Raw genomic sequence first — 25,838 nt, forward strand, 5'->3', positions numbered from 1 at the left:
TCTCTCCTTCTGTACCTTTTTTAGGCAAATTCATACTTTTTGACTCCTTTAATAATTTACTTCTCAGAGTTTTAGAAACATTAAAAAATAAATGCAGTAAGGATTTGTAGAAAACATCTGAGAAGTTCTAGAAAAAGTGTAGACCTTTTTAATTACACACATATTTCCCCACTGTTAGCAAGAATGCTATGACACTGGTCTGACGCAGGAAATAAATAGGAACAGACAGCCGTTCTCTTAAATCTGGGATCAGGAATTTTCATTATGATAATAGTTTGTTTATTTTTGCTAATGTTTCAGTTCTGTAGTGCTTAGATGGTCATATTGAAATAAATTAATAATCACATTAATTATTAATATTAATTTAAATGCCTGATAACCGTTTTTGTTTTTTTTTTTTAAAACACTGCTCTTCTTCAGGACCTTGTTCTAGGTCTTCAAGGTAAGAAAGCAGTGAGTGAATAGACTTTGCATAAGGGCATTCATTTGCTTTTTAAAGAATGTTTTACTTCAAGAATTTGGACTTTATTTTAGTCCCACTTTACAAAGGCTCTTTGTAGCTGATTTCCCATGAATCCAATGAAACTGAAGCTCTGGATTCTTCCATTGCACCAGCTCCTTTCAAGGTCCTGAGAAGGTTCCCAATAATACGTTAATACAGTCTTGGATATTGCAACATTTGCAAAAGTAAAAAAGTTTAACTTCATTTGGTTAAGACTGATTTCTTTCCACTCTGATATTCTTCAGAGTTCCTTTTTCTTGTGTATAGTGTTTTTTGGTCTAGAAGAATTTTGGTGATACATTTAACTCCAGAAGTTGAGATGAAGCTATGTTTAACATGGGTATAATGAGATAAATGTACATGATTCAAAGTCAGTTGTGTTGCTCTATACCATCTAAGGTGTGGAATGATAACACTTCTATCACCCACTGTACCCACCCTCCAAGTGTCCTGATAAGAAGATAGAAGGTCAGTGGTCTAGTCAAGAAGTATGCATGTTCTAAATCCTTAGGAGCTGAAATATCTCAATAGTGGAAGAAAAACAAGGTTTGAAATACAAAGAAGTGGACAATGGTAAATGGAAACTTCAGTTTATTAAGAATGAAAATAGTAAGAAGAGGTTCCAGTTCTCACTGATATCTAATCAACACAGAGGTTCTCTTCTCTCCAAACAAGAAAAAAAGATGCAGCACCCACAATTTATAATTTATTTAATACATATACTATACTATATATATTATACTATATAATTTTGTATAATATAATATAATATCTATCAATAATATAGTGTATATATTTCTTTTTGATGAGACTCTTAGGAAATAGAATTTATCAGAATTTCTGTATATGGCCAAACCCCATTAAAGTGCAATGAATACATCAATGTGATGACACATATTCTAAGCAGTCTGGTGTTTAAGAGCATGTTGTATAGTATCTGACATCTTTTATCTTGAAAGGTGCTCCCAGAATAAGTGGCATGAAAATTGCCAACCAAGCAGAGAAATGGCCTAAAGAAACAAGTGTCCTCTTAAAAAAAAATTCTATGCGATCATCTACAAGTCAATTATTAAGTGCAGAAGAAAGTATATCAGGTAGTTTATTAACAAGGTATTTAATATGCTGTTTATAAATGTGGTTTTTATTGGTTTCTTTTTTAAGCTTATGAATTATTTTTTTCTTGTTCAAATTAATGTCCATATTGTCCCTTTTTTTTTTTTTTCTAGTGGAAACCCTGTTTCAGGACTCAGAAATCTGTATTTATTCCTAAAAACAATGGATAGGAAGGTAAAGTAGGTTTTTCCTTCTGGCATTTAAGATCTAGAATTTGGAATGTTTCAGGGTTGCATGGAACACGAAGTCTTGTTATGAGAAGAATATTTTAAAAAGAATGAGGAAAAAAGGAAGCAAAGATGACCACTCTATTAGAAAGGTGGGGCTGGTGAAAGGGGACTTAATAAGTTGTTATTTGAGAACTTATCCATCTTTAGACAATTACCTGTCTGTGTTATGCCTGGCCTGGAATATTGCTCAATGTTACTTGCACTAGTGGCACTCTGTGGAGAGCCAAATGGAAATTTTTAATAAAAATGTCTTGTGACTTGAGATAAAGCAGGAGCATAAAGATGGCCCCAGCGGATTCTGCTGTCCCAGCTGTAACTGGATACTAAGTGCTGGGAAAAGAAAAAAAAAAAAAATCACATAAAGACGCTAAAACTACAGATAAGAAAAGTAGTAAAAGCCATGCTAGGAATATGGGGTTCTTTCTACCATAAAATTAACTTTTTCAGTATCTATGTAGATGAGCAAGAAATGCACTCACGATGTTTTTAATACTCATTATATATATGTATATTTATATATCATATATTTTTATACATATATATGTATATTTATATATCATATATTTTATACATATATATATATATATACACACGTATATATTATGTATATATCCCAAACAGTTGAAAACAACTTGGTATCTTGAGGTTCCAAAACACATTTAATGTCATTATTTCATATTTAGCACAATTTCATCACTGTTCCTAGATGAAAAATCAATAATTTTTACCAAGCATACATAATGTCATTTGGCTACATTTTACCAAAAAAAATTTTTTTAACAGTATGATTTTTTTTCTTACACTAGTACATTATTATATAGGTGAAGTTGACTCAGTTTTTATTAAGTATTACCCTTCTCATTTGGGAGAACATTAAAGCATTACTTTCTAATCCATAAAACAAGGAAAATACCCTTAAGGTTAAAATCACTGGGTATTTTCCTTGAAAATAGCTACATATGGGAGTCTATTTGATTTTCACAGCTGCTATTCCATTTTTTCATTGACATTAACTCACTTTTGAGTGACAGTTTTTTTTTTTTTATGTTTCTCCAGGATTTTACAAAATGAGGCTAAATTATATGCTCCTCGCTAAAACTGAGTAAAATTCTATTTTTATGAGTAACACTAGCTGCCATTGAAATAACTGATTAAGGATTAATAGTCTTGTACATTGTTTGACTTTTATAGTTTTATTTTACTCTCTAATTTCATTCTTCTCTATACCTCACCCTTTTATGCTTGGTAAATATCTTTTGTTAAAAAGAAAAGAAAAGTAATATGGTCTTATAGCATTGGGTGATTTATTACACCATTACACCACTAGAATGACAACATTTTGGGGGAATTTTAACATAATTGATTATAAAGGCAGTTGACTCCCTTCACCCAGGACTAAGTAATACGTCTTCAGAATTGGCAAGAGAGAGTGTCTTATTTATTTATTTACTTAAATTTTTTTTTTAATGTTTTATTTTTGACAGACAGAGAGAGACAGAGCATGAGTGGGGGAGGGGCAGAGAGAGAGGGAGACACAGAATCCGAAGCAGGCTCCAGGTTCCGAGCTGTCAGTACAGAGCCCGACACAGGGCTTGAACTCATGGACTGTGAGATCATGACCTGAGCCAAAGTTGGATGCTCAAACGACAGAGCCACCCAGGACCCCCAAGATAGAGTGTTTTAAATATGAAGGCTAAGGAGAACTGATATACACTACATGGGCTTAAATTACTCTTCCACATATATTTTACCCTAAATAAAATACATGAGTACTGCTGAGCATGGAAAAGAATTAATTCTAAGTTGATTAGAAGGAAATAAACAAGGCAGCTTATTTTCATACAATGAGAATTGCATAATAGAGCATTTTTACAATGGAAACTAAATGTCTTTGCTTTTCATACAAAAGAACTACATATTTCATTTATTATTCCTTTGAACAAAATCTTTCTGCAGTATAGTATTTAAGCTACTTGTACTTTAGTAGGATCTAGAATTTATCAGAGAAAAGCAAGGACAAAGGACAAAATCACTGTACTGCATGTTTTAGAAATGTGTTAGGGGATTATATATGAATATGTTTAAAAGCTGAATATTACCAATATAAAATAAATGGTTCAAGTGAGAAATAGAGTACAATGGTGAATAAATGTAAAACTAATCATGTTTACCCTCTCTAGTTAGGAAAATGCAGTAGAAAGCAATCAGTTTGGAAAAATAAAATAAAAGATAACTAATAGCCCAAATATATTTAGGATGAGCTAGAAGAGACATTATGGGTAGGCTTGTATGATGTTGCAAATTTTAGAGAGGCCCATTTGGCACAGCTTAAAGTGGTCATACCATACGATAGAGAAATTTTACTTATTTTTATTTCTCTTCAAAACCTTACAGTGGTTTCAGATTTCACCAACAGTAAATGGCAAACACTTTATAATATTCTGAAAGCCCTGCATTCTTTGAACTCTGGCTTTTTCTCCTCCTAGCTATCTGTTGCTTGCTGTAACAGCTCCATGGGTCTCTTTGATATTCCTCCACTATGTTAGGTTGGTTTCAACTTAAGGATTTTTTCTGACTTCTCTATCTGGAATGTTCTCTCCACATATATCTGTTCAACCAGTTTCTTTACCTGCTTTGACCTTTACTCACATCTTAATACTTACCTTGGCTATCCTACTCAGCACTGTATGTCCTTCCTACTCTTTCCTTTCCACAATGGCAGCCTTTTTATTATTTTTCAGTGATTTATTCCAAGTGTCTAGAACTCATCTTAATATTTCTAGAATAGAAGCATTGTGTACATGGGGCGCCTGGGTGGCGCAGTCGGTTAAGCGTCCAACTTCAGCCAGGTCACGATCTTGCGGTCCGTGAGTTCGAGCCCCGCGTCGGGCTCTGGGCCGATGGCTCAGAGCCTGGAGCCTGTTTCCGATTCTGTGTCTCCCTCTCTCTCTGCCCCTCCCCCGTTCATGCTCTGTCTCTCTCTGTCCCAAAAATAAATAAACGTTGAAAAAAAAATTAAAAAAAAAAAGAAGCATTGTGTACAAAACAATGTTCCCTATTTTAGCATTGCTTAGTAATAAAAAAATAGAGATATCCTAATTTAGAGTATAAGTCATGTTTATACTCATTCTAGGAAATATCATACAAGATTTAAACTAATGTGGAGGATTTATACATTCTCACATATGATGATATCAGAAATGATATCCTGTTATTGGATTGTCTCCTTTACTATTATGTAGTATCCTTCTTTGTCTCTTGTTACAGTCTGTTTTAAAGTCTGTTTTGGCTGACAAAAGTAAGTATTGCTATCCAAGCTCTCTTTTGTTTTTTTGCTTTTTTAAAAAAATTTTTTTATTATTTTTTTAATATGAAATTTATTGTCAAATTGGTTTCCATACAACACCCAGTGCTCATCCCAACAGGTGCCCTCCTCAATGCCTATCACCCACCCTCCCCTGCCCCCCTCCCCCCCCCCCCCCCCCCCCGCCAATCAACCCTCAGTTTATTCTCAGTTTTCAAAGTCTCTTATGGTTTGGCTCCCTTCCTCTCTAACTTTTTTTTTTTCCTTCCCCTCCCCCATGGTCTTCTGTTAAGTTTCTCAGGATCCACATAAGAGTGAAAACATATGGTATCTGTCTCCATTTGCACATTAAATGCTTCTCTATTCCCTCACTTTCAGTCTGCATGTATCTTCAATCTGAAATGAGTCTCTTGTGGGCAACATATAAATGGGTCTTGCTTTTTTTATCCACTCTGTCACCCGATGTCTCTTGATTGGAGCATTTAGTCCATTTACATTCAAAGAACTTATTATTGATAGATATGTATTGGTTGCCATTTTGTTACTTGTTTTATGGTTTTTTGTAGTTTTTCTCTGATCCTTCTCTTGCTCACTTTCATGGTTTGTTGGCTTTCTTTAGTGATATACTTGGATTACTTTCTCTTTATTTTTGTATATCTAGTACTGGTTTTGATGTGTCATTACCATTGGGTTTGTATATAGCATCTTCAGCATAGAGCAGTTTATGTGAACTTGGTGGTCACTTAAGTTTGAACTCATTCCCTCCGCCATCCCCCACATTTTAGGTATATGGGATTATATTTTATATCCTTTTATTTTATGAATCCCTTGATTTATTTTTACAGAAATACTTATTTTTTACTGCTTTTGTGTTTTTTATTTTTCAGACTCTCACTTATGGTCTTTCCTTTTCACTGAAAATATCTCCTTTAATTTTCTTGTAGGACTGGTGTAGTGGTCCCAAACTCTAGTTTTTGTTGTCTAGGAAACTCTTTATCTTTCCTTCTATTCTGAATGATAGTCTTGGTAGATAGAGTATTCCTGGCTACAGATTTTTCCCTTTTAGCACTTTGAATATATCATGCCACTTCCTTCTGGTCTACAAAGGTTCTGCTGAAAAATCAGCTGACAACCTTATGTATGGGGTTTCTCTGGGATGTAATTGCTTTCCTTTCTCTTGCTGCTTTAAATTTTTTTCTTTATCACTACTTTTGGCCATTTTAATTATTGTGTGTTTTGGTTCAGACCTCCTTGGGTTGATTTTTTTGGAGGACCTCTGTGTCTCCTGAGTCTGGATACCTATTTCCTTCCCCAGATTTAGGAAATCTTCATCTATTGTTTCTTCAAATAAATTGCCCTCTTTTCACTCTCTTCTTCTGGGATGCCTATAATACAAATGTTATTACACTCGATGGAGTCACTGAGTTCCCGAAGACTATTCTCAATTTTCATAATTTATTTTCCTCTGATTTATTCAACTTGATTACTTTTCATGAGTCTGTCTTCCAGGTCATTAATTCATTTCTATGCTTCCTCTAGCCTGCTATTTATTCCATCAAGTATATTTTTAATTTCAATTATTATGTTCTTCATCACTGGTTGGTTCTTTTTTATCTCTGTGTTAAGGGCCTCATTGAGATCCTCCAATCTCTTCTCAAGTCTACTGAGTATCTTTGTGATCCTTACTTTAAGTTCTCTATCAGATAGGGGCACCTGGGTGGCTCAGTCAGTTAAGCATCTGACTCTTGATTTCCAGTTAGGTCATGATCTCGGGGTTTGTGAGTTCGAGCCCCACATCGGGCTCCACGCTGACAGTGCATAGCCTGTTTGGGATTCTCTCTGCCCCTCCTCTGCTTGTTCTCTCTCTCTCTCTCTCAAAATAAATAAGTAAACATTTAAAAATAAGTAAATTCTCTATCAGATATTTTATCTCCCTTTAACTTAGGTCTCCTGCTGTGATTTTGTTCTGTTCTTTCACTTGAGAAATATTCCTCTGTGTCTTCATTCTGCCTAACTCTCTGTGTCTGTTTCTGTGTGTTAGGAAAGTGGGCTAGGTCTCTTGCTTTTGAAAGTAGTTGGTAGGGTACACACTTTTAAGAAGGTGGTGCTGGTCCTCTTGCACAAGGTGTGTGTATCATCCAGGGAGGATGGGAAATGCCATGTTGGCAAACTTTGCTCTGGTCTTCTGGGGTAGGGGACCCACAGAGCTAGGACTGAGGCAAGACTGTCTGAAGGGGGTGGGATGCAGTGTAAGCAAATTAGGTATGAATGCCAGCACCTCAGGTTGACTTGTGATTATGCTGGAGGGGTAGAGGAGGGAAAAGATGCCTGCCAGCTCCTTTGTTCCTGGAGAAATCCCTCAGCAAACTCTGAGATTAGTAACTATCTCTCTAATATGCCCCAGGTGTCTTTCAAACTGCTGTTTTAGGCTGTTTGTTGTGCTATCTCTTTAAGGGTGGGGACTTCTTCTTGCCCCTTCCAGGCTCTCCCAGAGCAGAGCCTGCTGATTTAAATTTCTAGGACTTAAGTTCCTCTGGTTATAAGAAACCAAGAAACTTAGCCCTTCTGATTTTCAAAGCCAACTGCTGTGGGGATTCTTCTCTGTTGTGCAGGCTCCCTGGTGTGATAATATTTCTCACCTCTCCACCTCCCTCCAGCACCCACACCCAGGGGGTTTAACTCCCCACTGTGTCTGTCTTTACTACCCTCTTCTATGTGGCCTCTTCTCTACATTTATTCACAGACTTTGTTCTGCCAGTCTTTGGTTCATTTTCTGAATTATTTGCAATGATGCCTGTTATCTAGTTGTATCCATAGGACAAGGTGAGTTTAGGATCCTCATACTCTGCCACCTTCCCCCAGAAGTCTCAGATTTTAAGAATTTCTGTAAACATTAATAGAAAAATATGAGTGGTTAATTTATATATGACCTCTTTAATAAGGTAACATATAAACTGTTATCCTAAGTACATGAGAGAATTAGCCATACATAGATGAAGAAAAGAACCTCTAGATGTATAAATAGGAGTACAAAGGCCTTGTGATACAGAAAAAAGCTGAGTTACCTTGATTTTTTTTTTTTTTTTTTTTTTTAGGATTAGTGTGACTAGAGTTTTCTGAGCTAGGAGAAGTGTATGGATGAAATATGAGATGATTAAAGTTTGTTTAGATCATGAAAAGGACTTTGGATTTCTAAGTGGATTATGATACTAAGAACATTAACCAGGGGACAAAAAAGATTTACATTTTGAAAAAGACTTATTTTAGCTACTTGTGAAAAATTTATTGAAGGGTGAATCATCTGTGTAAGCAGAGGATCTACTTTAGGCAGATTAGAGTATGGACAGGCAAGGTAAGAGATGCATTAATATTTGAAATGCATACTGGAATTAAAATGTACAGAGATTACTGATGGATTGACTACTAAAGGTAGAAAAATAGAGACATAGAATATGGCTAACTGTGTTTTGGTTGAGAATTGGAAGTGTTTTATGATTAGCTGTGCTGGGGGAAACATGGGGAAAAGTTTTATCTAGGATAGAAGTCTAAGATACAGGTGGAAATGTGAGGGCAGATGGGTTATAGATATCGAGCTCAGAAGAGTACCCTTCTAGAGATAAATATTTGGGAGCTATCAAAAGAGAGATGACACCTAAAATCATGGAATGGATGAGGCCACTAATGGAGAGAATATAGATGAAAGAGACTGTCAGAATTTTGAGCACTGAGGAACCACGGCATAGATTTTTGTTGGAATAGAAGCCAAAAACAACAAAAAGATGGTGGAACTGTCAGCGAGGGAGAAAGAATGTGTCAGTCACAATTGTACCTCCTGGATTTGTACTCGCCATTTCTACTACCTAAAAAGTTATTCTACAGGTTGATGTATGGCCATTTTCTTCACCCTTTCAAGTGCTTCCTCAATTATCAACATGTTAGTCACATTTTCTCGGGTTACCTAACTTAAAATGGACCATGCCCAATACTGGCATTCCCTATACTTTTCTGCTTTATTTCTCTTTCTAGCACTTACCAACAGCTACCATATTATGTAGTTTATTCAACTGCTTATAAATTATCTCCCCTCATTAGACTATATTTCCCAATAAAGGGGTTTGGTTTTGTTTATTTAAAAAAAAAACTGCTATAACTCCAGAACTTAAAGCAACATTGGATATATTGGCAGTGTCCAATAATTTGTGGAATGATGTAGAAACTATTCTATAATTTAATAGAAATTATAATAACTGATGTTGGGATTTAGTGGAAAAATTCTACTGGACTAAGGGATCTTGATGCAAGATGGGAATGGTTTTAAGAATGAGTAGCAGTTGACGAAATGAAGACTGTACGTGACCAGCTGTAACATATTACGAGTTCATAGGCTGCAGTTAACCAGGCAGGCCACCAGTGGTTACTAAGTACATCTTAAAAATCCATGCTTGTATTATAGGTTGCTTGGTGGACTCTTATTCCTGAAGGTTATATTGAGAGATTTGGCAGTTTAATACAGAGGACAAAAAGAAAGTGGCATGGGTTTTTTTTGCAGGGGCCTTCAAGCCTGAATATCCTGATTTTAGAAAGCTTTATTCAGAATAATGATAACAAATGTTACTAAAATAGACATGGTAGTGGTGTTTTTAGGCTTTGAATAAAGAATCATTCACCAAATATTTTAAGTTTCATAACTGTGAAGCCTGGACTCCAGACACATAGATACAAGGTATGGTTTAATATATTATTTGTTTTTCTAAGTTAACTGATAGTTTAGAACAAATATAAATATAAAATGCAATCTGAATGAGCATAAATATTGATCTTAAATAACTGTCTAACCACCCTCACAACACACACACATATACACACGTACACACACATATGCACTAACACAGAAGCACATGGGCACTGGAGGAAATCCCTATGATTTAGACACTTAAGAGAGAAAAGGGAGCCTATATGAACCAAACAAGTTATAATTATTTTAGGAAAAGCTGCAAAAAGTTGAATGTGTATTTAACTATGCTTCGCTAAAAAAATCAATATAAGCAACGCTCTTTATTTATGAAAAACATTTCTGTTATCCTTAAGAAGATCCCTGCTGATCTAATGACTTTTTTTTTCATCAATTCTCTCATGACCATGAGAGAGATTTGCCTCTCTAGAGTAAAAATAGTCCTGTGGCAGTTTGCCTCTTAGAGCCTCAGAGAGCTCCCGTGAGCCCCTGCGCCTGCCAAACCACTGCACGTTCCATGGTTCCAACTGGGGTGTTTGTAAAGTAAATTATCTAAAGAGAGTGGAACAGACACCACCATGAGATACCACTTTATACCTGTCAGAATGGCTAACATTAACAATTCAGGCAACAACAGATGTTGGCGAGGATGCGGAGAAAGAGGATCTCTTTTGCATTGTTGGTGGGAATGCAAGCTGGTGCAGCCACTCTGGAAAACCGTATGGAGATTCCTCAAAAAACTAAAAGTAGAACTACCCTACGACCCAGCAATTGCGCTACTAGGCATTTATCCAAGGGATTCAGGTATGCTGTTTCAAAGGGACACATGCACCCCCATGTTTATAGCAGCACTATCGACAATAGCCAGAGTATGGAAAGAGCCCAAATGTCCATCAATGGATGAATGGATAAAGAAGAAGTGGTATATATATATACAATGGAGTATTACTTGGCAATCAAAAAGAATGAAATCTTGCCATTTGCAACTACGTGGATGGAACTGGAGGGTATTATGCTAAGTGAAATTAGTTAAGCAGATAGACAAAAATCATATGACTTCACTCATATGAGGACTTTAGGAGACAAAACAGATGAACATAAGGGAAGGAAACAAAAATAATATAAAAACAGGGAGGGGGACAAACCAGAAGAGACTCATAAATATGGGGAACAAACTGAGGGTTATGGGAGGGGTTGTGGGAGGAGGGGATGGGCTAAATGGGTAAGGGACACTAAGGAATCTACTCCTGAAATCATTGTTGCACTGTATGCTAACTAATTTGGATGTAAATTTAAAAATAAGTAAAAAATAAAATGAAAGAGAATGGAACAGCTTTTCTGTTCCTCAGGATGGGTGGAGCTCTTGCCTAGCTCCTTATTCAATCCACCAAGCAGTTTCCAGTGTGATTTCAACTGAAGAGATTATTCTTTTTTTCCTCTCCTTAAAGATACTGTTTGTGTGGTTTACCCAAAATAGGTCTCCACAGCTTCCTTCAGTGATTTGCTTTTCATGAATGGAGAGAAAAATCCTTACATCTTAGAGTCTTTTGAGGCTGCTCACAAATAGTCTTTAAAATCTGTTACTGGGCTGCCTGGGTGGTTCAGGTGGTTAAGCATCTGACTCCTGATTTTAGGTCAGGTCATGATCTCACTGTTCCTCAGTTCAGGACCCAAGTAAAATACATATATGCTCTGGACTCTCTCTCTTCCTCTCTCTCCACCCCTCCCCTGCTTGTGTGCACATGCTCTCTCTCTCTCTCTCTCTAAAAGTAAATAAATAAACTTAAAAACAATAAAAAAATACTATTACTATCCCCTGCTTGCTATGAAAACTGACCAAGGTCAACACAATATTGATCAAATCAGCAATATTTCTATTTTAGATTCTAGCTGTATTGTCATGTGTTAAAAACACAATCTGAAATTATTATTTTCATATATTATTTTGAAAATGTTCTTACAATATGGAAAACAATAATATTATGAATATCATTGAATAAGATTCAAGTTCATGAATGACTACCATATTTCAACTTTGTTTTTGTGATGGCATTCATTATTTTTAACTTATTTGCCTTCATTAGAGTCATGTATATCTGTCAGTGCATTGAATGAGTATATATGAGAGTTTAAGTGTTTTGTGGTATTATTATAATTATTGCTGCATACTAATATTCAAATTCATACATATGCTAATATTTCAAGCAACTACATTTCTAAAGAGAATATTATTATTATGTAGAATTTTAGTCCATTTAGTTTTATGTTGAATGAACAGAGGACAAAAAGGATCATATAATTCCCTAAATTCCCTAAGGAAAAATCATATTAGAAGTGACAGAAAAGGAATACACATAAGGCAAATATGACTTTTTCTGTAGTCACAGAATCTCTACAGATATTTTAACCTTGAAAAGAAACCTTTAGGCAGAAGATGTATTACTCACATAATTTGATTATCAAATTATGAGACTTGAGCTTACGCATTTTTTGAATGAGCAGTCATATCTGTCTATCTGTCTACCCATACACATGCACTAACACAGAAATATATATGTGCTTACAGTTACTTGATCTATAAACCTTGAATGTTCTTACTGTATATCCAGGGCATTTCTGTTTTTTTCATTCATTTTCTCCTTAACAAGAAAATATAAAATCAAGAAGAGTAAAGATTTGAAAACCTTAACCTTCCTGCAACTATTTTTGTTCTCTTTAAAATTTTTGTGTTTAGAATAAGTTGTTTTTGCCCTTTAAAAAAAAGTATGAAGGAGCAAGAGACATGGAAAGAGAAGAGAAAGAAATACAAAAGAAGATGCGTAGCAGTGCATTTCAAAGTCACATTTCATTTTCCCTTAATTTTTTCCCAACCCTGTTTGTCATTTAGAGGAAAATGAAACCAATCCGGATGTGAAACTAAGAGACAAGTTATGAAACCACAGAAAGAGTAGCGCATTCTAAGACCTAATACTGGGAGATTAAGGATTTGATATCCATTGAAATTAGACTTTCCTTTGTATATTTATTGATAATAAACAGCTGTGTCTGTTGAGACCTAATTTAAATAGCAACTTGGTGACAACAGAATGACATGTGAATTACCTAGGCTTGAGAACAGAAAGTTGGGGAAAGAAGTTGGGCATTTGGAATTATAATGCTGCAACTGACCTCACTTGGGTTGGAATGTTGCCTCTGACACTGCTCACCTAGATTAATGAATGTCTCTTCCAGCACTGGGGCCATTGAAAAGTGACATTTTACATTTTCAAGCTTGGTTATTAATTTAATCTGTATAAGCAATGATTCATAATCTGTAATGGGCATGCTCATAATTTCAAATGAAAATGACACATGCAAACTGGAAATAGGACAAACTTGCTACGCAAGATTCCAGAAATGCAAAATGTGAAATAGGTGCTCATAATGCTGGTAGGGGGAAAAAAAACATCCTAAAGCTGCTGATTGCCTTTTTTAGAAAGTGCTGAGTGAAGGTTTAAACTGGGCTTTGTAAGTCCCAGGGTGAGACTACCTCCTTGGCCACTGGAAAAAGTTTCACTGTGAGCTGTGTGATGACTGGCACTTGACACTTCTTCCCCACATGAGGGGAGGGATAGTCCTATTCTAAGGTACAGAAAATTGCCTGGCAGCCAATGTCCTGTTTTAGAATCTTTTATAAAGAAGAGGATGAAGACGATAACTACCATTCTTTCTAGTATGTTGGCCGTGTTGGGGTGGGGGCTGGAGTACTAAACTTGTTAACCCCATTATTGAATGTTGGGACCATGTTACTTATTTTGTTATAACAGAAAGGCTAGCTATGTGGGAGTTGCCAAGGCTCCTGATCTCCTCTTTCATATGCATTTAAAAAAGAAATTGAATCTCCTTTCCATCTGTGGGAAGAGGAAAATGCAGTTCCTCTCTGTCTTTAGTAACACCGGGACTCTGAGGTCTCCAGTCTGTTCTAGGAATGTTTGCTCAGATTCCTTGCTTCCACTAAACACTGCTTGCTGCCCTTCTCTCCTCTCTCTTTCAGTGCTGTTTTCTCTTATGTCTTGAATCTCTTGTGTGTAGTGATGAGAAGAGGGCTGAGTAAGGGGCAGCACCACTTTCTTTTAATATGTTCCAAAGTACAGCTAACATGAGATGGACCTTGAAAATTGTAATGATGGAGTGAATACCAGGCACAGCTCAGAAACCTGTATTATATTTAATACTTTATAAGCCAGCCTTATTTAAAAAAATTTTTTTTAACGTTTATTTATTTTTGAGACAGAGAGACACAGAGCATGAACAGGGGAGGGGCAGAGAGAGAGGGAGACACAGAATCGGAAACAGGCTCCAGGCTCCGAGCCATCAGCCCAGAGCCCGACGCGGGGCTCGAACTCCCGGACCGCGAGATCGTGACCTGGCTGAAGTCGGACGCTTAACCGACTGCGCCACCCAGGCGCCCCAAGCCAGCCTTATTTTTAAAAGTCTCTGTCTTAACCTGCTGTGAGGTATTTTCTGTGTACCACATTTCTTTTCCTTAGTTCCTGGTTTTCCACTATTTTCTAAGTAATTTCTCTCCTTTATACCTCTTTACTTATTATTCCCTCTTCACTTCTCCCCTCTCCGCCATACTAATTCTTTCAGGGTACTTCTCTCTTCCCTTTCTGATTTTTTTTTAATAAAAATAAGCCATAGGGCACCTGGGTGGCTCAACTGGTTGAGTGTCTGACTCTTGATTTCAGCTCAGGTCATTCCAGGGTCATGGGATTCAGGCCAAGTCAGGCTCCATACAGAGGATGGAGCCTGCTTAATATTCTCTCTCTCTCTCTCTCTCTCTCTCTCTCTCTCTCTCTCTCCCTCTCCCCCACTTGCTCTATCTTTCTCTGTCTCTAAAATAAAATTAAAAAAAACAATAACAAAAAAGCATTTGTTGGCTTAAATGCTCCTATCAAAAGACATGGGGTATTAGAATGAATAAAAACAAGGCCCATGTATATGCTGCCTACAAGAGACTCATTTTAGACCTAAAGACACTGGAATTGAAAGTGAGGAGATTGAGAAACATTTATCACATAAATGGATGTTCAAAATAAAGCACACACTAGACTTTAAAACAAAGACTGCAACAAGAGACAAAGAAAGGCATTATATAATCATAAAGGGGACAATCCAACTAGAAAAGCTAATAATTGTGAATATTTATGCATCAACATGGGAGTACCCAAATATATAAAACAATGACAAACATAAAGGAGTTAATTGGTAACAATACAATGGTAGTAGTGAACTTGGACACTCCACTTATATCAATGGATAGATCATCTAAACAGGAAATAAAAAAGGAAATGATGGCTTCAAATGACACACTGGACCAGGTGGACTTAACAGATATATTTAGAATATTCCACCCTAAAACAGAAGACACATGGAACATTCTCCAGAATACATACACTACTGCTCTGTTGATCTTTGACTGATATAAGTAATTGGTACTAGGTGTTTAAGAGCCAAACTCAGGAGTTAAACTTGGTTTGAATATTTCAGTTCTATTACCCACTAGGTGTTGACTGCAGGCAAATCATTTATCCTCTTGGAGCCTTTGCTTCATCATGGAAATCATTTCTATTTATAACTGAACCTCATTATTCACAGATTCCATATTTACAAATTCACTTATTAAAATTTATTTGTACCCCTCCCCCCCCCCCCCAAATAAGCCATTTGTTGATTTAATGCTGTGGTCTGGGGCCCATCTTTACACATACAAATAGTTAAAGTATATTGTTAAAAAAGGAAAAAGAAAAAGAAAGAAGAAAGGGAAGAAATCGAAGTCACTTATTCATTTTCTTTCCTAATCTGCTATCCTTTACAAAAATATTCACAACAGTCTTCAAGAAAGGGTATAATATGTCTAATTTTCAAGTAGGAAAATAAGACTCTAAGGTATTAGCAAAGTGGCCCAATTCACACAAGTAGCATGTGGCAGAGCTGATATTAAAACTGGCCTGTAAAACCAGAGCTCTGTGTGTGTGCGTGCGTGTATGCATGCTGTCTGCATATAGGTGTGTACAATATTTTAAAAACCCTGTATGAAATACACCTTGCAGAACTAGCATTATTAAAAATATCAGAAAATACAGAAGAGCTTTCAAATGTTGTTAGATGAACAATTAAAAATTTTCTGAGTATTAGCATGATTTGTATCTATGTTTCAGATTTATTAAATTTCTTTATGTATCACATTTACTATCTTTCTTTTGGTCCTCATGTCCCACAAATGTCCTTTGACTATCACCATTGCAAACATGGCCTTGAAAAGCAGGCAGCTCAATTTGGGCTCAGTTCCCCAGTTTATGGGCTGCGGATGATAACAATACAGAGAGTGCAGCACAGAGGCAAAGCACACTCTTACAGACCCACCCAAGTCCAGAGCCCATCCCTGATCTCCCCCAGATCGTTTGTCATTTGGATGTTTCAAATGTACCAAATGAGGCGGTCATAGAGTATCTCTACTTACAAATTGTTGATTTAATTGTCTATTTCTAGCTTGTAGCCATTTTTAACAGAAATGTGCAGAAGCATTGTACCTACTTGATTAAAACGGGAGGGAAGATTTAAAGATATGAGTTAATGTTTAGTTAAGGCATCAGACAAATAAAAGTGACTGTCTTATAACAAATAATGATAAGACACTGTCTTACAAATAGTCAAAGTCACAGTTAGTCAAAATAGTCAAAAATAGTCAAAGTTCATGAATGGTTGATTTATTTGGAAAAAATTAAATAAATAAATAAAGCACAAATGGCCAATGGCCAATACCGCAGGAGAAATCTCAACTATATAAGAAACCAGATCCAGATTAAAAGAAGAGATGCTATTTTTTTGTGAATCACTTGTAATTTTAAATCTTTCATGTGTCTCCATCTGTAGTAGGTTGTATGGTGGTACTGAAAAGACAAATGTCAATGCCCTAACCTCCTGAACCTGTGAATATGTATTTATTTTGAAAAAAAAAAAAAAAAAGGACTTTTTTGCAGATTTAAATTAAAGATCATCCTAGCGGTCGGGTGGGTCCCAAATCCAATGACAGTTATTTTTGTAAGTGAAAGGCCCATGGAGATTTGAAACTCAGACACACAGTGAGAAAGGTCATGGAAAGATGAAAGCACAGATAGAATCATACGGCCCCCACCTAAGGGACACTAAAGTCACCAGAAACTGGAAAAGGAATGGGAGGATTGTTCTCTAGAGCCTTTTTGCCTACTTCCTGATTTCAGACTTCTGGCCTCCACAGCTGTACTGGGATAAATTTTTCAATCACTCATGTGTAGTTAATTTGTTATGACACTTCGAGGAAACCAGTACTCTGCCTGTGTCTATTTTAAGAATAATAATTCTAGGTGTTTTGTAAAAGTCCCAAAACCTATGGTAGATATTTTTATGCATAGAGGTAGGTAGGTATACAAATTTTATGGGAAGTCTTTGGCTATTTATAATCTGAGTCATTCATTTTTAAGATCATGCTATTGGATAAAATAATTCTTTTAGACTGTCTCTTATGAAATAATCAGAAACTTCGTTCCTGACACCTTTCCCTTAGAAATTTTCATACAGTTGGTCTGTAGTGGGGCCCAGGAATCTATAGTTTTAAGAAGCACTCTGATTGTTATCTGTCAGGTTTTAAAAACACCAATATTATAATTTAGAATATTTTTGTTTTTGTTTTATATAAAGTATGAAAATCTACAGGGGTGCCTGCGTGGCTCAGTCACTTAAGCGTCCAACTCTTGATTTTGGCTCAGGTCATGATCTCACGGTTCCTGGGATTGAGCCCCACATAAGGCTCCATGCTGACAGTATGGAGCCTGCTTGGGATTCTTTCTCTCTGCTCCTGCCCTGCTCACACTCTTTCTCTCTCTCAAAATAAATAAACTTAAAAAAAAGAATCTACACTTTTATTGACTTATTATAGAAACAAAATTGAGTATTAAAGAATTGGTTAATTGTGTTTATATTTGAATTATGAAATCGAAAGCATGTATTATTTTTTCATATTTAACGTAGATTATACATTTTCTAAAATAATTGTGAATTGTATTCATAATAAGAAACCAACTCTACAGAGATCATTATGCTGTAATGTGATCAGTACTATGATGGAGATGCATACGATAATGGGTGGAAACAGGAAATAATAACAATAGATTCGTTTTACCTGAGTTGGGAGGCCATCCAGGATGTTTTACAAGGAGCTGACCTTTATACAGAAACTTGAAGAAGACAAGAACATTTCAACATGAGAATAAAAATAGAACAGAGAAATTGAGAGCTAAAAGTTCATGTTTTCAGAGTAATAAATTCTATAGCATGTTACTATATTTCTTATCGTAGTTGATACACAATGTTACATTAGCATCAGATGTACAACACAGTCAGTTGATGACCCTGCATGTTATGCTATGCTCACCACAAGGTGACCATGTGTCACCGTACAGTATAGTCTGTTAGTATTTGTGTTAGCAGAGTATTAATAGGTTTTGCAGGATCCTAAATAGCAGAAGACCATTTCTTCAAGAAAAGAAGCAGAGTGACCAGGTGAATGTCCTAAAAGCAAGTCCTAGAGGGAGGAGGAATGAAAGGGGAGAAGTTGAGTTTGTCATCAAGCAGGTAGAAAATAACAAGGATAGAAGGAGGTGAGAGAACAGTTATGAGAAATAGGCGATTATCACCTTTGCTAAAAAAAATTTCTACCTCATATTATCCCTCCGTGCATATCATTTTCGAAAACATTAGTAGCCTGAAACAAATCAGGTCCTTCAGGAAATCTTAGGTAATTGACTTAAGAAGAAGGTGCATGAGATTCACTTAAAGCAATTGTTAAGAAGCTGTATTAATTTTTGACAGTTTGAAATTCTGCTCCTCCTCACAGGCCTGTGGAAATCACCTGCTAAGCTGTTAAAACTGATTTCTGGGTTCTACCTCACCGCGGGAGATTCTGATTCAGAAACTCTGAATGGAATTTGATAATTTTCGCTTCTACTGAATCCTTAGACAATGCGGATAGAGTGGAACTAGGAATACGTGATGAATAATCAGGATGAATTCAAGTGTACTTACCTGAAAGCCTGACAGAGACTTAGAAATAAGAACGTTTAATAGCATCACGTAACAAAAAGTCTGCATGTTGGAGCTTGTAGGGTCAGTACTATAGCCTAAATACAGCCTTAAATACTAATGTTGTTTTTATACTTCAGATTCCCCATCCAGCAAGCTGGCTTCTCATCTGTCTTTGGGAATAACGTGTCATGTTCCCCCAAATGATTGTCACATCTCTAGAAGTAGGAAGGGAGAAGGAGAGGCAAAGATTGTCGAGGCAGGAAAATATTTCCCTTTTTTAAATCTGTTTGTAGTAGAAAAAAAATCCTGAAGACCCAAGAGACATTCTTCTCTCGTATTGTCTAAATCTATCACATGACGTGGCCATCTCTTGTTGCAGAGGAGGCTGAGAAATTGCATATGTGGCATTTGTGACCTCTAATGTGGGTAGATTATGCCAGTAAGACAGAGAGAGAGAGAAGGAAATGACTAACGGCTAGGCAACACATACTTAGCATATTCTAGAAGGATAAAAAGAAGAGTTTATTTGGTTAGAATGAGTCTCAACATCATTCTTAGGGAAGAACATAGTTTATGAAAGGGTACAGAGTATCAGGAAACGGAACAAAATGTATTTTAACTAGAATGTAGAGTACCTAGAGGGAAGCTAGTAGGGAAATGAAACTGCAGACAGGTAAGCATACTTTTTTTTATGCAATTGCCTCTACATTTTTTAGTTATCATACACCTATTCTTATTAAGACAAAATTGTGTTTTATCTCAAGGTACGATCGTAGGATTCTCTTTCAAAAATTTCAGTCATGATTAGGAAAACTCTCTCTAGGTGTAAGCCTCCTTTGCTGGTGGGTCCCACTGAATCCTCTATCTTCGGTAGAGCTGATTACTGGTAGAAACGCACATGGCCTTCCACTACACCGTCTTTCTTTCTGCAGATGTAGCCTTATCTGTGGGCCTTAAAAGCACTGAGAAGGCAGGAACTAGGAATCGCAAGAATGTATAGTCTTTTCGCCAGCAGTGAGTATATGGAGAGGAGCTTGTGGAGTAAATAGCTGCTGTAGTGTCTGCCTGTCTGAGCTGCCGGTTTATCAGATCCTTAGAACATGAGAAGTTTGAGTAAACATGAGCCGGGATCCATTTCTCTTGCTATATCTTTCCACCTTGGGAAGTATAGAAATTCATGCCTCTGGTGAGAGTGTTTCCTTTTGCCCCCTAGTAACCTGTGATTATCATTTTCTGGGATCAGAACCGTTTGACATTTTAATAGGTCTCTGCCAGAGTGGAAGTGAAAATCAGTGGGGTAAGGCTTCTGAAACACTGTGAATTCCTGAAAGGAAGAGATTAATATAAATGAAAGGTGGTGATTTTATTATTGTAAAGATGCCTTTGGACTTTTCCCTCTGTAGAATCACAGATATCATGCAGGCCTTGTAGCTTTCTCCCCTCACCTTGCTTTAGAGTCTGACTACACACAACTTGCAGAATGGCAGGATCTGAAACCACCCAGCCTAAGAAGCTTGCAAAATCAATATAACTCCTATCAGTCAGAGATGCCAAGGACAAGATTCATTTCATGCATCAAACAGAATGCAAAGCTGCGGACTCCTCTACTCCTAGTGAAATGTATTTCTATACAGATACATGAAGTTAATAAAAACTTAACACATTGATTGTGTATTGGCAGGGTTCTTTTTCTCTGTGATTAATGATCTCACATTCCATGCTCGTGCTGTAGCAAACCCTTCTGAATTTTTTTCCCGCTTTTTGAAGGTAGTCTAGCTATCTATTCTGTGGTAAGGATTTCCTTAATCACAAAGGATTTTTACTACCTGAATTATTCATTAAGAGTGTATCCCACACTCTCTTCACCACTGAACTTAATAAATGTTGTTGGCATAAATTTATCATATACTGTTGCAATTATATTTTCATGCCTATCATATTCTAACCTAAGAACTCAGTGAAGGCAGGAACTATGTTTTAGCCACTTCTGATTTTCAGACCTAGCTCTCAAACTGGTTAAGAACACACATGCGTGTGCATGTGCACATGCATGCATACACACACACACACACACACACACACATATGCACTGTTCTTAATTAGCTTGAATAAATAAGTAATGCTAATATTTTTGGGAAGCGGAATCAAATAAAATAACTCCAGACTCTTTAAAGGCAAGCTAGAATTGCAACTGTATTTAAACCTCTACTGATTTATTCTATTTTATTTTTTTCATTCCTGGCTAGTTAGATAGCTGTTAACTTCTTTCACCGTGGTCACTGAAAAGGGAAGAACTTCATTACATTTCACTGTGTATTCAAACAATCTAGGACAAAGTCTGTCTTCTCCTTGGATACATTCTCCCTGTACAGCATAAACTTCCAGTCTCTGCAGATATGAGCACTTTTCTGAACATCCCATTGACAAAATATCTGTAAACCATTTTGCCCCAATTAAGTCATCACTGATTTTTTTTCCAACGTTTTTTTTTTTTTTTTTTTTTTTTTGGGACAGAGAGAGACAGAGCATGAACGGGGGAGGGGCAGAGAGAGAGGGAGACACAGAATTGGAAACAGGCTCCAGGCTCTGAGCCATCAGCCCAGAGCCCGACGCGGGGCTCGAACTCACGGACCGCGAGATCGTGACCTGGCTGAAGTCGGACGCTTAACCGACTGCGCCACCCAGGCGCCCCAAGTCATCACTGATTTTAAGAACCATCTTGAATTTGAAGGCAATTTTGAAAAAACAAATATCCCAAATGGCCCTTCCTTCTCTACAAGGAGACTTCAGCTTGTGATATGTCTGCACTGGTATCAGTGTCCATTTCTTACAAGGAGTTCATGTGCCCTTGGAAATACTATGTAGCTTTGTTAAATTGTAAGTGCATGGAGATTATTCTCTTTCTTTTAAGTTTATTTTTGAGAGAGAGAGAGATAGAGAGAGAAAGAGAACAGATGAAGAGGGAGAGACTGAGCCTGATGGCAGAATTGAACTCACAAACCATGAGATCATGATCTGAGCCAGAATCAAGAGTTGGAAGCTTAACTGACTGAGCCACCCAGGCACCCTGAGTGTTCATATTTTCAGAAGAGCATCATTGAGGATTATAATACACAAAAGTTTAATAGCCATTCCTTGTGAGCGATTACAGGGCAGATATGCATTCAAACTCTAAAGGCAGGATGTAAGGCAAAATTACCCCTAAATTTTCCTTAGCATTGGAAAAGATTGCTTTTTTCTTTGGTGGAACATCAGATGAACTCAGTTTCTTGTATTTAGGGCTATACTGTCACTGGGAAAGGAGGAGGTTGTTTCTTTAAATAAATCATGTCCAGCATGGCATGATGTTTATATTATAAGGGACATACATCCTCCTGTCACACACTTCTTCACACGCATTTACTCAATAAATGACAGGTGTAATTCTTAGCACTATGAAATTCTTTTTCTCTTATTTAAAAAATCAAGTGATTACTTTTGGGGAAATAGAATTAAAAGTTCCTCCCAATGCAGAAAACATCTCCACAGAGATAGAAGAGAAATAAAGTAATGTCTTCTTGCTGAAAAAGCATTAAAACAGAATAATGATGTGCATGGCAGGCAATCAACTGGACGTTTGCAGGACAGAAAGAAATCTTATCCATCTTGCCAAGCAGATACAACTTATTCCAGACATTTTCTCAATATAAATGAAATCAGGTCTCAAGTAACAAGATTCAACAATACCGTTTTTCACATACAGTTTGTCCTAAATTAATTTGGTGTTTGGGATATCCATCTGCCTTAGCAAATTGGCTTTACCCAAAGGAAAAAATTAGCTGCTTATGCTTTATAAGAGTTAGTTTTGTAACTTGGAGGAAGTACCAGCTGAAGTTAGGCTCCGACCCCTCCCCCTCCCCCCAGAAACTGGGACATAGGAGTCCTATCTTTCTTTTTAATTTTTTTAAAAAGATTGTATTTTATTTTTTAAGTAAAATCTACATCCAACATAGGGCTTAAATTTATAACTTCAAGTTCAAGCGTCACATGCTTCACTGACTAAGCCAGCCAGGTGCTCTGCTTTCTTGTTTTTTAAAGCTTTTATTCAAATTACAGTTAGTTAACATACAGGGTAGTATTTGTTTCAGATGTATAATATAGTAATTCAGTACTTCCATACATCACCTGGCACTCATCACGACAAGGGCACTTCTTAATCCCCATCACCTATTGAACCCATCCTTCCACCACCACCCCTTGGATAGCCACCAGTTTGTTCTCTGTAGTAAAAGTATGACTCTTGATTTGCCTCTCTCTCTTATTTCCTGGCTATGTTCATTTGTTTTGTTTCCTAAATTCCACATATTAGTGGAATCATATGGTACTTGTCTTTCTCTGACTGACTTATTTAATTTAGCATAATACTCTCTGACTCCATCAATGTTGTTACAAATGGCAAGATTTCATTATGGCTAATTAATAATCCATTGTGTGTGTGTGTGTGTGTGTGTGTGTGTGTGTGTGTGTATACACAGCACATCTTTGCATTCATTTGTCAATGGATGAACACCTGGACTGTTTCCATTATTTGGCTACTGTAGATAATGCTTCTATAAATGTAGGGGTGCATGTATCCCTTTGAATTAGTATCTCTGTATTATTTGGGTAAATATCAAGTAGTGTGATTGCTGGATTTCAGGGTAGTTCTATTTTTAACTTTTTGAGGGATCTCCATACTGTTTTCCACAGTGGCTGCACCAGTTTACATTCCCACCAATAGTGCAAGAGGACTCCCCTTTCTCCGCATTCTTGCCAAAACCTGTTGTTTCTTGTGTTGTTGATTTTAGCCATTCTGACAGGTGTGCGGTGATATCTCATTGTAGTTTTTAGTTGCATTTTCCTGATGATGAGTGATGTTGAGTATCTTTTCATGTGTCTATTGGCCATATGGATGTCTTCTTTGGAAAAAAATGTCTATTCATGTCTTCTGGCCATTTTTAAATTGATTTTTCATTTTGGGGGTTTTGAGTTTTATTTTTTTTTTAATTTTTTTTTCAACATTTATTTATTTTTGGGACAGAGAGAGACAGAGCATGAACGGGGGAGGGGCAGAGAGAGAGGGAGACACAGAATCAGAAACAAGCTCCAGGCTCTGAGCCATCAGCCCAGAGCCTGACGCGGGGCTCGAACTCCCGGACCGCGAGATCGTGACCTGGCTGAAGTCGGACGCTTAACCGACTGCTCCACCCAGGCGCCCCGGGGTTTTTGAGTTTTATAAAAGTTCTTTATATATTTTGGATATTGACCTTTTATTGGATATGTCATTTGCAAATATGTTCTCCCATTCCATCGGTTGCCTTTTAGTTTTGTTGATTGTTTCCTTTGCTGTACAGAGGGATGCTATCTTCTTGATGATTACATTTCAAGGAAATGGTTCCCAGGTCAAATGAAAAAGATATTCCTGGATCTCAAAACTGGCAAGTGGCTTATTTACCTTATAAGAAGAACTACATATATTTCAAAGAGAGAGAAAGAGCTTAAAAGTTTTCTAAAGTAAATGCTCTGAGAAAGAGGGAGAGAGTCTTTTCTCCCCTTATTTTCAACTGGGAAAACTAAGCCTCCTATTTTCAACTTCTGTTTTCCCTAACACTACAAAACTCATGCTATTTTCATAAATTTTATCAAGTTGTGAAATACAATCTATTTCACAGATATGGAGACTGAAGCTAGAAAGTTATAATGATTTCCTGATGTCTGACTAGCTGGTTAGTGACAATATCTGGAAATCAAATTTTGATTTTTAAATTTTGTATCAATGTATTGATTGGCTAAAACATGCATGATGACAATGGTTCTTTGCCTTTTTTTATGCTTCCCATGTTTTCAATCCAGAAAATATTTCTCTGATAAGTGTTTTCTAACAACAGGCATCAGGAGATTCATGTAGTGCCTGCATCGCTATGAGAGGTGATGGTGGGGATGGTAATGTCTATGTCAAAATATGTGTGCTTGGATGTATTTATTTGGAAAAATGTAGGGTTTTTTAAATCATTGCTTAACGCTTTTGAGGTCTTTATGGGTATGCATATACACATATAATTTTATATAAAGGCAACACATTCTATTTTTTCCGTTTCTTTGTTTGCTTGTACCTTCCTTTTATAAACTTCCTCTCTCTGCAACCCTCCTCTACCCCCTCTTAACCTATTTCATTTCAAATTTATATCCTTACTAACATAATCCTGTATAGGTATACTCAGACACAAACACATATTTGTACATTCACAGGCCATGATTCATTATTACCAGTGTTATATAAATGCATCATACTCTTAATTTTTACTCTTGTTCCTTAAAAGTACCTCATGGAAATCCTTTCAAGTCAATGTGCATGACTCTGATTGACATACAACTTAACCTTAAAATGATATACTATATCGTGTTGTCAAAGAAAACCAGAGCCAGACAGTAGTTAGAGCAATAAAAACAGATTTTATTCAGGGACTATTGCAGTTGGGGAAAAAGGGATCTCCATATAGAACTGGGCTCAATTCTGCATACAGCATGGACAAGTGAGGATTTACAGCGAAGCAGCAGGTTGGGATCTTTGGATGAAAAATTATGAAAAGGAAACATCAGGGGTACGGGAGGGTTCTGATAAACCAAATTTGGCAGGATTCTTGCTGAAAGCAAGCTAGAGTTGTGGGATATCATCTGGAGAATGGTGGAAGGTGGGGAACTAGATCTGATATCCAAGATGCCCAGATATTGGGGGTGGGGGTGCTGGCTAAACTGATTTAGCAAGATTCCTGCTACAACTTGGTGCTGTAGACCAGACAGACACTGAGGAACTTGACTAAAATTTGGTCTCAG

The 25,838-nt window shown here is 36.7% G+C and overlaps 1 protein-coding gene across 3 annotated transcripts in view; it reads left to right on the forward strand.

Annotated features, from left to right (window-relative positions):
- LUZP2 (leucine zipper protein 2) overlaps positions 1 to 25,838 on the forward strand; it is a 513,981-nt gene that overhangs the window by 197,286 nt on the left and 290,857 nt on the right. The gene's annotated exons all lie outside the window — the stretch shown is intronic.

This window comes from Prionailurus bengalensis, chromosome D1 (assembly GCF_016509475.1).
Source record: "Prionailurus bengalensis isolate Pbe53 chromosome D1, Fcat_Pben_1.1_paternal_pri, whole genome shotgun sequence".
NCBI lineage: Eukaryota > Metazoa > Chordata > Mammalia > Carnivora > Felidae > Prionailurus > Prionailurus bengalensis.